Source organism: Cervus elaphus, chromosome 20, assembly GCF_910594005.1.
Source record: "Cervus elaphus chromosome 20, mCerEla1.1, whole genome shotgun sequence".
In the NCBI taxonomy this organism is placed as follows: Eukaryota; Metazoa; Chordata; class Mammalia; order Artiodactyla; family Cervidae; genus Cervus; species Cervus elaphus.
The window spans coordinates 55,636,346-55,649,112 of record NC_057834.1 but is presented as its reverse complement, the minus strand read 5'-3'; the positions used below and the strand labels follow the sequence as shown (position 1 = coordinate 55,649,112).

General features: G+C 39.9%; 1 pseudogene; it reads right to left on the bottom strand.

Annotated features, from left to right (window-relative positions):
* Positions 1 to 502: 502 nt before the first annotated feature.
* On the bottom strand, positions 503 to 1,475 carry LOC122677319 (annotated as a pseudogene).
* Positions 1,476 to 12,767: the final 11,292 nt, after the last annotated feature.

Below are 12,767 nucleotides of genomic sequence, written 5' to 3'. Positions count from 1 at the left end.
ATTTTCATATACATATTTGAAGATCTGCATATTTTCTTCAGTGAGTTGTCTCTTGCCCTTTTTTAATCTGATTTTTCATTTTCTTATTGCTGCATTTTAAGTTTTTTGTGTGTATTTTGATTAACAGTTAACCAGATAACGTCTTTTGCAAATAGTTTCTCCCAGATTCTGGTTTGTCTTCTCATTCTCTTGACAGTGTCTTCTGCAGAGCAGAATGTTTTCAGTTTAACAAGGCTTAGTTTACGGATTCTTTCTTTCTTAGCTGTGCCAAACTCATCGCCATACCCAAGGTCACCTAGATTTCCTCCTATGGTATCTTCCAGAAATTTCATAATTTTGCATTTTACATTTAGGTCTATGATCCACTTTGACTTAATTTTTGTGAAGGGCATATGGTCTGTGCTAGATATACTTTTTTTTTTTTAGATATTTGAAATACAACTTTATTCTGATTCTAAACGAAAAGGAATGGGAATAACAGTAACAAACAAGATTCCACCTCTCAATATTGTCATGTGACTATAGCAGTCTTATATTTGAAACTCAAGGAGGAAACAACTATGTTCCAAAACACCTAAATATGCAGGTCCAAAAAATGAAGGTATTTTTTTTTTAAACTGCCACATTCACTCCAAAGCCCATCCATCTCCTTCAGCATCCGAAGATTAAGCACATGTTCTGCTTAGCTATACAATAAAGTGGCAAACACGCTGCACCACTGACATCACAGGACAGTTGCCTATAAAACTAGACTTCTGACGCTGGGCCCCAGCTTCACTTTCTCACAGGTCATCATCTTCATCCAGGAGAGCAGTTGTCTGAGCAACCTCTAAATCGTGCTCGTACTGTGCTGCCAAGGCTGGGTCCATGACCACCTCTGGCGGGGCAAGAGCAGGCATGGCGACAAACTCCAAGTTAGGGTCTCCAATCAATTTTCTAGCAAGCCAGAGGAAGGGCTTTTCAAAGTTGTAGTTACTTTTGGCAGAAATGTCATAGTACTGAAGATTCTTCTTTCGGTGGAAGACAATTGACTTTGCCTTAACCTTTCTGCCCTTAATATCCACTTTGTTGCCACACAACACAGTTGGGATGTTCTCACACACTCGTACCAGATCTCTATGCCAGTTAGGCACATTCTTTTTTTTTTTTTTTTTTTTTTTTTTTTTAGGCACATTCTTTTAAGTAACTCTTGATGTTACATCAAACATTATAATGGCACACTGAGCTTGTATATAATAGCCATCTCTCAGTCCACCAAATTTCTCCTGACCAGCTGTATCCCATACATTGAACTTAATAGGTCCTCTGTTGGTATGGAACACAAGAGGATAGACCTCAACACCCAAGGTAGCTACATACTTCTTCTCAAATTCACCAGTCAGATGACGCTTCACGAATGTAGTTTTTCCAGTACCACCATCACCAACCAAAACAAGTTTGAACTGAACTTGGGGTTCTCCTTGGGCAGCCATTGTGATGTTACTTCCAGAAGCATCTCCACGCCCGTCTGACTCTAAATATACTTTTTGCATGTGCATGTCCAGTTGTTCTAGAACCACTTGTTGAAATGATTGTCTTTTCTCCATCGTATTGCCTTTGCTCCTTTGTCAAAGATCAGTTGACTATATTTATGTAGGTCTTTTTCTTGGCTCTCTATCCCATTCCATTGATCTATTCATCTGTTCTTTTGCCAATACTGTGCTGTCTTAGTTACTATAACTATATAGTAATTTCACATAGAATCAGTCTTCCAACTTTGTTCTTCTCTTTCAATGGCATGTTGGCCATTCTGGATCTTTTGCACTTCCACATAAACTTTAGGTTGTTGACAAAATAACTTGCTGAGATTTTGATTAGGATCATTTTGAGTCCACAACTCTAGATAGAAGAACTGCTATCTTGACAATATTGAGTCTTCCTATCCATCAACATGAAATATCTTTCCACTAATTTATCTCCTTTTTTATGTCTTTCATCAGAGCTTTATAGTTTTCCTCACATAAATCACATAAATATTTTTGTTAGATTTATTCTCAAGTATTTAATTTTTCAGGGTGTTAATGTAAATAATATTGTATTTTCTTTTTCAAATTAAGATTATTACTAATATATAGAGAAACAACTGAGCTTTGTATTTTGATTTTGTATCTTGCAACCTTGCAATAATTGTATTTTAATTCCAGGAGCTTTTTGTTCATTCTTTGGAATTTTTTACATAGATAATCATTTTATCTTCAAAAACTGACAGTTTTATTTCTTTCTTCCCAGTGTGAATACCTTTTATTTCCTTTTGTCTTATTGCATTAGCTAGGATGGGCTTCCCTTGTGGCTCAGCTGGTAAAGAATCTGCCTGCAATGTGGGAGACCTGTATTCGAATCCTTGGTTGGGAAGATCCCCTGGAGAAGGGAAAGGCTACCCACTCCAGTATTCTGGCCTGGAGGATTCCATGGATTCTATAGTCCATGGGGTCCCAAAGAGTTAGACACAACTGAGCAACTTTCACTTTTCACTTTCCAGTACAATGTGGAAAAGGAATAATGAGAGGGGACATCCTTGTCCTGTTACTGGAATTATAATTTAAATGATTCTATTTAATACCCTTGGTTGGCTTATTAGCCATAACACTTTGTTTTATTATTTTATAACAAAAGATTTGCAAAATACAGTGTACCTTCAAATAATATTATACCATTTAACACATCATATAATGACCTAGAGACAATATATATCCATTTTCCCCTCCCTGGCCTTTGTGCTATTGCCATACATTTTACTTCTGCAAATGTTATAACCTTTCAATACATTGTTATTATTTTTGCTTTCCAAAGTCAGTTATTTTAAAGAATTTTTTAATAATAAAGAAGCTTTTTTATATCTATATTTACCATTTCTACTACTCTTTGTTCCTTTGATTTCCATCTCATATCATTCTTCTCCCTGTAGAAATTCCTTTAACATTTCTTGTTGTGCAGGTCTGCTGCTCATGAATTCCTTCAGCTTTTGTATGCCTGGAAGAGCTATTTTTGAATTATCTGCAGAAGTTATTTTTTAAAAACATTTTTGCTAGGTTTTGACAGATTTTTCTTTCAGCATTTCAAAGACGTTGCTCTTTGGTCTTGTGTCTCATTGTTGCATTCACCTTCTTTCATTCTTTGTTGCTTAGTATGTAATGTGTCTCCTTTTTCTCCCTTTCTGGCAGCTTTTAAGATTTTATCTTTATCTCTGGTTTTGAGCAATTTGTTTTTTGCTATAATTATTTATGATTGGTTTGCATGGGGTTCATTAAACTTCTTGGGCCTGTGGCATTATAGTATTCTTCAAGTTTGGAAATTTTCAACCATGACTTTTTAAACGTTTTTGCTGTCTATCCCTCTTCTCTCCTTCAGGGTCTCTATTTACATATATATCGGGCTGCTTGAAGTTTTACCACTTACTGATGCTCTTAAATTTTTTAAAGTTTCTTTCTCTCTGATTCATTTGGCATCATGTCTATTGCTAGACCTTCAGGTTTATTGCTCTTTTATACTGTGGTATCCAATCTGTTAATCTCATCCAGGGTATTTTTCTTTTTTGTTTTAAATATTTTTTCATTTACTTTATTTATTTTTGTCTTTTTGCCATAACTTCGTGACAAATATATGGGGAAACAATGGAAACAGTGACAGACTTTATTTTCTTGGGCTCCAAAAACACTTTGGACAGTGACTGCAGCCATGAAATTAAAAGACACTTGTTCTTTGGAAGAAAAGCTATGATAAACCTGAACAGTGTATAAAAAGCAGAGACATCACTTTGCCGACAAAGGTCTGCATAGTCAAAGCTATGGTTTTTCCAGTAGTCATGTATGCATGTGAGAGTTGGACCATAAAGAAAGCTGAGCGCCAGATAATTAATGCTTTTGAACTGTGGTGTTGGAAAAGACTCTTGGGAGTCCCTTGGACTGCAAGGAGATCAAATCAGTCAATCCTAAAGGAAATCAGTCCTGAATATTCTTTGGAAGGACTGATGCTGAAGCTGAAACTCCAATACTTTTGGCCACCTGCTGTGAAGACCTGACTCATTGGAAAAGATCCTGATGCTGGGGAAGCTTGAGGGCAGGAGGAGAAGGGGATGACAGAGGACAAGATGTTTGGATGGTATCACTGACTCAATGGACATGAGTTTGAGCAAGCTCCAGGAGATGGTGAAGGATAGGGAAGCCTGGCATGCTGCAGTCCATGGGTTTGCAAAGAGTCAGATATAACTGAACTACTGAACAACAACATTTTTGGTTTCACTCTGTCTTCATTGCTTTGCATAGGCTTTTCTCTAGTTGCAATGAGCAGGGACTTCTCTCTGTGAAGCCCTCTCGGATCCTTCCCAGCTCTCTTCTGCAGATTCAAGCCACCTTGTCCTCCCTAGGCTCCCCACCTCTGTCTCCTCGTCATCAGGCTCTGCCCGGATTTCTCCTCCCTGCTTTGAAACCTAGACACGCTCACAGAAGTAAGCTGGGAGTAACTGTGGAGCTAGCTTCATTTATTTTCCTTCTCTCAGGGACCACTGTCTTCACAGCTTGATATCCAGTGTTCAAATATTGTTGTTTCATATATTTTGTTTGATTTATTACTCATTTCTGGCAGGAAACTAAGTCTGCTTCCTTTTACTCCATCTTGTCTGTAATTAAAAGCCTATTATGTATTTTTATATGGGTTGTGGGCTGAGGGAGAAGTATAAAAATGCTATCTTTGAAGACATATTTCCATACATAATAAAAATTCCGTCCATTGCAGAGTTTGGTCTTACAAAGGTCAACCAGCTTCAGAAAATCAGCTCTTTAACAGAGTGCTCCCAAGTTGCCTTTGTAAAGGCACTCAGTAGCTTGTATAAAGATTGAAAACCTGAATTTTCATAGCATAAATAGTAGCATAGTAGCATAAATAATCATTAAGATCATGTACTTCCCTGGTGGCTCAGATCATAAAGAGTCCCAAATAAACCCAAGTTCAATCCCTGGGTTGGGAAGATCCCCTGGAAAAGGGAATGGCTACCCACTTCAGTATTCTTGCCTGGAGAATTCCAAGGACAGAGTGAGCTATAGTCCATGGGGGTCGCAAACAGTCAGACATGACTGAGCAAGAGCATGCATGCATGCATGGGGATACACAGGGACAACCCTCTTCTAGGACCTCATGGTGTTTAGGAGCTGAGTAAATACAGCTTCCAAAGTTTCCATGTGCAAGTGCCATTCACACATAGTAAGGCAGAGGAGAATCTGAGGTGTCAGGCAAGGTACAACTCTGCATTTATGCTGCAGCTCTGACCACTTATTTATTGAGGAGCTACTTGATTAAAAATATAGTTCCTAAAAGAAGTGAAACTATCACTGTTTGCAGATGACATGATCCTCTACATAGAAAACCCTAAAGACTCTACCAGAAAACTACTAGAGCTAATCAACAAATATAGTAAAGTTGCAGGATATAAAATTAACACACAGAAATCCCTTGCATTCCTATACACTAACAATGAGAAAACAGAAAGAGAAATTAAGGAAACAATACCATTCACTATTGCAACAAAAAGAATAAAATACTTAGGAGTATATCTACCTAAAGAAACAAAAGACCTATACATAGAAAACTATAAAACACTGATGAAGGAAATCAAAGAGGACACAAACAGATGGAGAAACATACCCTGTTCATGGATTGGAAGAATCAATATTGTCAAAATGGCTATACTACCCAAAGCAATCTATAGATTCAATGCAATCCCTATCAAGCTACCAACGGTATTTTTCACAGAAGTAGAACAAATAATTTCACAATTTGTATGGAAATACAAAAAACCTCAAATAGCCAAAGTAATCTTGAGAAAGAAGAATGGAACTGGAGGAATCAACCTGCCTGACTTCAGACTCTACTACAAGCCACAGTCATCAAGACAGTATGGTACTGGCACAAAGACAGAAATATAGATCAATGGAACAGAATAGAAAGCCCAGAGATAAATCCACGAACCTATGGACACCTTATCTTCGACAAAGGAGGCAAGGATATACAATGGAAAAAAGACAACCTCTTTAACAAGTGGTGCTGGGAAAACTGGTCAACCACTTGTAAAAGAATGAAACTAGAACACTTTCTAACACCATACACAAAAATAAACTCAAAATGGATTAAAGATCTATATGTAAGACCAGAAACTATAAAACTCCTAGAGGAGAACATAGGCAAAACACTCTCTGACATGAATCACAGCAGGATCCTCTATGACCCACCTCCCAGAATATTGGAAATAAAAGCAAAAATAAACAAATGGGACCTAATGAAACTTATAAGCTTTTGCACAACAAAGGAAACTATAAGCAAGGTGAAAAGACAGCCCTCAGATTGGGAGAAAATAATAGGAAATGAAGCAACAGACAAAAGATTAATCGCGAAAATATACAAGCAACTCCTGCAGCTCAATTCCAGAAAAGTAAATGACCCAATCAAAAAATGGGCCAAAGAACTAAACAGACATTTCTCCAAAGAAGACATACAGATGGCTAACAAACACATGAAAAGATGCTCAACATCACTCATAATCAGAGAAATGCAAATCAAAACCACAATGAGGTACCATTACACGCCAGTCAGGATGGCTGCCATCCAAAAGTCTACAAGCAATAAATGCTGGAGAGGGTGTGGAGAAAAGGGAACCCTCTTACACTGTTGGTGGGAATGCAAACTAGTATAGCCACTATGGAGTACAGTGTGGAGATTTCTTAAAAAACTGGAAATAGAACTGCCATATGACCCAGCAATCCCACTTCTGGGCATACACACCGAGGAAACCAGATCTGAAAGAGACACGTGCACCCCGATGTTCATCGCAGCACTGTTTATAATAGCCAGGACATGGAAGCAACCTAGATGCCCATCAGCAGACGAATGGATAAGGAAGCTGTGGTACATATACACCATGGAATATTACTCAGCCGTTAAAAAGAATTCATTTGAATCAGTTCTAATGAGATGGACAAAACTGGAGCCCATTATACAGAGTGAAGTAAGCCAGAAAGATAAAGAACATTACAGCATACTAACACATATATATGGAATTTAGAAAGATGGTAATGATAACCCTATATGCAAAACAGAAAAAGAGACACAGATGTACAGAACAGACTTTTGGACTCTGTGGGAGAAGGTGAGGGTGGGATGTTTCGAGAGAACAGCATGTATATTATCTATAGTGAAACAGATCACCAGCCCAGGTGGGATGCATGAGACAAGTGCTCGGGCCTGGTGCACTGGGAAGACCCAGAGGAGAGGGAAGTGGGAGGGGGGATCGGGATGGGGAATACATGTAACTCCATGGCTGATTCATGTCAATGTATGACAAAATCCACTGCAATGTTGTGAAGTAATTAGCCTCCAACTAATAAAAATAAATGAAAAAATATATATATATATATAGTTCCTGTGTTATACCGCAGCTTCCCAGAAACTAGCTATTTTACACATGGTGGTATATATACGTCAGTGTTACTCTCTCAGTTCATCCCACCCTTTCCTTCTCCTGATGTGTGCACAAGTCCATTCTCTATGTCTACTCAATGCTCTGTGATGACCTCGAGGGGTGGGATGGGGGTGGGGAAGGAAGCTTAAGAGGGAGGGAATATATATACATATACTTAACAGCCAATTCACATTGTTGTACAGCAGAAACAAACACAATATTGCAAAGTAATTATCCTCCTATAAAAAAAGGAAGCACATAGTTCCTATTTGCATTTGAAAGGGCAATCTAGCATATTGTATAACGTATATGGTTAATATATGAATTTACCATCTTTGGAGTTGAACAGATCTAGGTTCAAATCCCACCTCTGCCACAACTGACTGGCCTCCCAGTAAGACTCCTAACTTCTCTGAAGATCAGTTGCAGCCACTTGTAAAATGATGGTGATACTCTCTATTTCGCATTTTGTTGTGATAAATGTTCAAGTGTGATTTCTGGCACATCATATTCACTTCATAAATTTAGCTATAATTAAAGTTATGCTAGCTATCTGAGGATGAAACAATGATCACAAGAAGAAGATAGAAAGGTAGGACCTCTTCTTGCTTGTCAAGATGAAAATATGTTGTACTCTAAGATGGAATCCATCCAATCCAGTCCTAACCATTTTTTTAGGAGGGAAAAAAAAAAAACTAAGAAAATCTCCTGTGTACTCCAAAATTGTCAGAAATATCAGTATCTCAAGTTCTCAAGTGAGAGTGGCTATTTTGGCTTTGATGGAAGAGTTCTTTGTTGCTGTTGTTGTTTAGTCCTTAAGTCGTGTCCAGCTGTTTTGTGACCCCATGGGTTGTAGCCCACCAGGCTCTTCTGTCCATGGGATTCTCCAGGCAAGAATACTGGAGTGGCTTGCCATTTCCTTCTCCAGGGGATCTTGCCAACCCAGGATTGAACCCACATCTCCTGCATTGGCAGGAGCGTTCATTACCACTGAGCCACCAGGGAAGCCCAGTCCTTTAGAGGGTGGCTTTTGCAGACACAAAGGTGCTCCCAACACCCGGCCCTGGGAGTCACTCAGGGCTGAGCACTACCTGTCCACTGTGTATCACGAAGGCCTGATATGAAAGGCAACTGCATGCTCCCTCCTCCAGAGACCTTGGCTTGAGCTCAAGAGAAAACGTGGAGAAGCTAATAGCAGACCTGGCAAAGGAGCTGCTGGGGTCTGCTGAAACAGGGCCACCTCACAGAGGCTTGTCTCCAGGCCGTCAAGGTGTCCCAGCAGCTGTAACCTGATCCCTTCCCTCGCAGGCTGTCGCGGTTGTAGGTGGCGCTGTTTATCCGTACTGCTCTGCAGAGCAGAGAGGATCAGTCTGTTTTCGAATTTTTCAGAGACTGGGAGCCCACTCCTGCTTTAAAACAGCAACCTTTCCTTTAAACCAGAACACTCAATCTCAGGGTAGAAACAACTGTGTTATGTGTTGGAATTCTCCACGGGACTCTCCAGCCATCCATCAAAAGGACAATTACTGGTTAACTTTAAAAATGTGTAAAATATTTCATTTCTGTACATGGAGATGACAGGTTTTCCCCTCTGTTGAGACCTTATATTTAAGTGTGGATCATTAAAGTCAACAGGGTTAGATGCCCAAGTTTCTCATCACACCTCCACGTACCGATTTCAACTCCTTGCCTTCTTTGTTGCTTCTACTGGCTCCTCAGTCATCTTTCTCCCTTTTCTCTCTTTTCTTCTCTTCCATATTTTTTACTGTAGTAAAATACTCTTAACACAAAATTTACCATCTTAAGTGCATTACCATTTTCAAGTGTATAGGTCAATAGTGTTAAATACGTTCACATTGCTCTGCAACCATTCCATCATCCATCTCCAGAACTTCTCACCTTGTAAGATGGAAACTCTACACCCGCTAAGCAACAGCCTCTGATTCCCTCTCCCCCCAGCCCCTGGTGACCACCACAACACTTTCTGTCTCTACGAACTTGACTTCTCCATGTACTTCACATCCCCCCTTCTCTTTAAGTCACATCCATACTCTTTCCTTTTTACTTATAAATCCAATGAAGTTCCCATTCTCTCCTCTAAAAACAGAATCTTTTTAATCTCTTCTCTTGTTTTTGTTGTTGTTTAGTTGTTAAATCGTGTCCAACTCTTAGCAACTGCATGGACTGTAGCCCGCCAGGCTCCCCTGTCCAGGGGATTTCCCAGGCCAAAGTACTGGAACAGGTTGCCATTTCTTTCTCTATGGGATCTTCCAGCCCCAGGAATCAAACTTTCCCCTCCTACACTGCAGGCAGATTCTTCAGCACTGAGCCACCAGCGAAGCCTGCTTTCTCTTGACTAGGCTACTTCAAATTCAGTGGTTGTCTGCAGCTCTTAAAGATTTTTTAAACTGTAACTAATTGGATAGTGTAAGAATAATGCCCCAAAGTACAGCTGTATGTATTATAAAAATAAAATTTCCTCTCCTGTCCCTCATCCAATCCCAGATTTCCACATCTTTGCTAACCATTGTTAACACTTTGCTGTGTATTTTTCAAGAAATATTCTCTGTTTCCAAGGCATTTAGAGTATTGCATGCTGGTTAACAGTTGACACTCTGGAGCCAGGATGCCTGGGTTTGAATTCTGACTTTGCCATTTAGCTGAGCAACCTTGAGCAAGTTACTTAACTTCTCCATACTTTGATTTCTTCATATAAAATTGAGGTAATATTAGCATCCATTTTATAGGAATATTTGGAAGATTAAGTTAAAAATGTAAAGCACTTTGAACAATGTCTTGCGTATAATGAGCATTTTTATTATTGTTATTATGTGTATGCTTTACCTTTGTTACATAAATAGGGGAGTACACCATGCATATTGTCCTGCAAGCTTATTTCACCTAATGAACACACCAAGGGTAACTTTCAGTATTAATACAATCTCATTTGTTGCAATGACAGCATATTGTCCCGCAGTATGGTTGCAAGAGTTGAAGTTGTTTTTAAATCCAGGGTACAAGAGAGAATAGCATAGAAACATACATATTACCATATGTAAAATAGATAGCAAGCGGGAGTTTGCTGTGTGACGCAGGAAAGTCAACCCTGGGTTCTGTGACAACCTAGAGGGGTGGGGTGGGGGAGGAGATGAGCAGAGGTTCAAGAGGGAGGAGACAGGTATACCTGTGGCTGACTCATGATGATGTACGGCAGAAACCAGCACACTATTGTAAAGCAATTATCGTCCAATAAAAATTAAAAAAAAAAAAACACAATAGAGTACACAACCACATTCCACAGAATATGTCCCAAGGTGACAGACAGTCTTGGGGTGTGGAGATGACATAGCAGAACTGGGGTTTGCTTTTGTCAATGCTAAGTTCCTTAAGGGCAGGGCTGGTTTCCTTCCATGATCAGAGCGCTGGTGATGGCACTCTGTCACTCAGAGAGGTCTGGCTTTCACAGTCGCTGTTCTTACTGATCAAATCTTATAAGTGTGCCTCTCTAAACATGGCCTTCTGGCAGACCCTTAGAAAGGAAGTCATCTCCTTCCCACCCCTCCCCATGACCTGGAATGGGAAGGACTGAGCCCTCAGGGAAATGCTATGTAAAACCTGGCAGGAAGGGAGCATTTGAGAGTACATGAATGATGTGAGGATAAAATAAATAAACTTTATTGTGAGTGTGTATGTGTGTATTTGTGGGTGTGTGTGTGTGTGTGTAACAGCATGTGTAGCCTTGATATCATGACTTCTTCCCTTCCTCTCCACCCCTATTTACTCTCCTATGATTTTTTGCTCATCTTATGTTGGGGAACCAGAGTATAAAGACAATCAGTAGTCAAGTCCTGTAACTAGAACAAAAATACAACATAGCTATCAGGAAACCAAGAGGCGTGAACATTAGGGAAACACACTGCTCACAGGAAATTAGTATAATGTCCAGCTCTAAGGGGGCTTCCCTTGTGGCTCAGCTGGTAAAGAATCTGCCTGCAATGTGGGAGACCTGGGTTCAATCCCTGGGTTGGAAAGATCCCCTTGGAGAAGGGAAAAGCTACCCACTCCAGTATTCTGGCCTGGAAAATTCCATGGACTATATAGTCCATGGGGTCAGAGTCGGACATGACCGACCGACTTTCACTTTCACTTCCAGCTCTAAGGACTGCCTTTGGGAGCCTGCCTCAGTTACCTATCAGCTTCATGATTTAACCTTTCTGAGTCATGGCTTCCTCATTTTTTAAAGCGACAAAGATAATAATACCTATTTTATAGAGTCACTTCAAGGATTAAATGAATTGAATTTATAAAGACCCACACCAGTGCCTGGCACAGGGTTAGCATGGAATGTCAACTATTATTATCCTGTGTGTCAATGTATTCTACTACTCTCATCTCTAAGCCCCAATTTGCTTTAGTGTGAATTCCTTAAAATTCATCTATTTGAAGAGAAATCACATAAAAACTACAAAGGTTTAGCAGAAGAAATAATTTATCATTTTAGAAATTTTTCCCCAAAGAAAGGGTCAGATCCCATTTCAGGAAACATCTGATTAGATCCTGTAAAGCAGTAGGCACAGAAATACCTCTGGACTTTTGAAATCAGATGGGCATTTATTCAACACATTCCTGTACAGGGTAGTTTACAAAATTAAGCTAACACAGCAAAAGGACCCAGCACTGCAGGAGCTTACCCATCTAAGGTGGTCACCAGAGGCAGGGCACATGTTCAGGTGAATGTAGAGTGTTTCATGTTCCTTGTTTTACTAAAAGTCATTATTCACATATTCACTGAAGCCTCATGCTAATGAGAGCTGGCAAGTCCCGCTCAGGATATGTTTCTTGTTTTCTAGACTTTAGGATATGGGACTGACTAGCATTTTTCTCTCCAGACCAACGTGTCCTGTGGGGTGTCTTCAAAAGAGGAGAATCAAAAAAAATAAAGGATGCTGGCCACTGAGCTCTAGAAACCCAGCTGCCTCCTCCCAGCTTCTGGACACACAACGGTGTCATTGTGTACGGAGAAAAAAAATGAACTGGAGCTTTCCTGCAAGCATTTTTGAACTTGGACCTCCAGTGCATAGCTTAGCAGCCAGCTCCCGGCCCAAGCACCCCCTCCTCTTCTCCTCTCTCCTTTCCATCTTTGCAAGAGAATTTAGTTCCATTTAAGTCCAGGGGACATGGCAAAAACACACTTGAAACACCACTTCCATTTTTGGCAATGGGATCCTTCAAACAGTGAGAAACAGCCCTTCAGCTCGCTGGCCCTTTCGATCCTGTACCT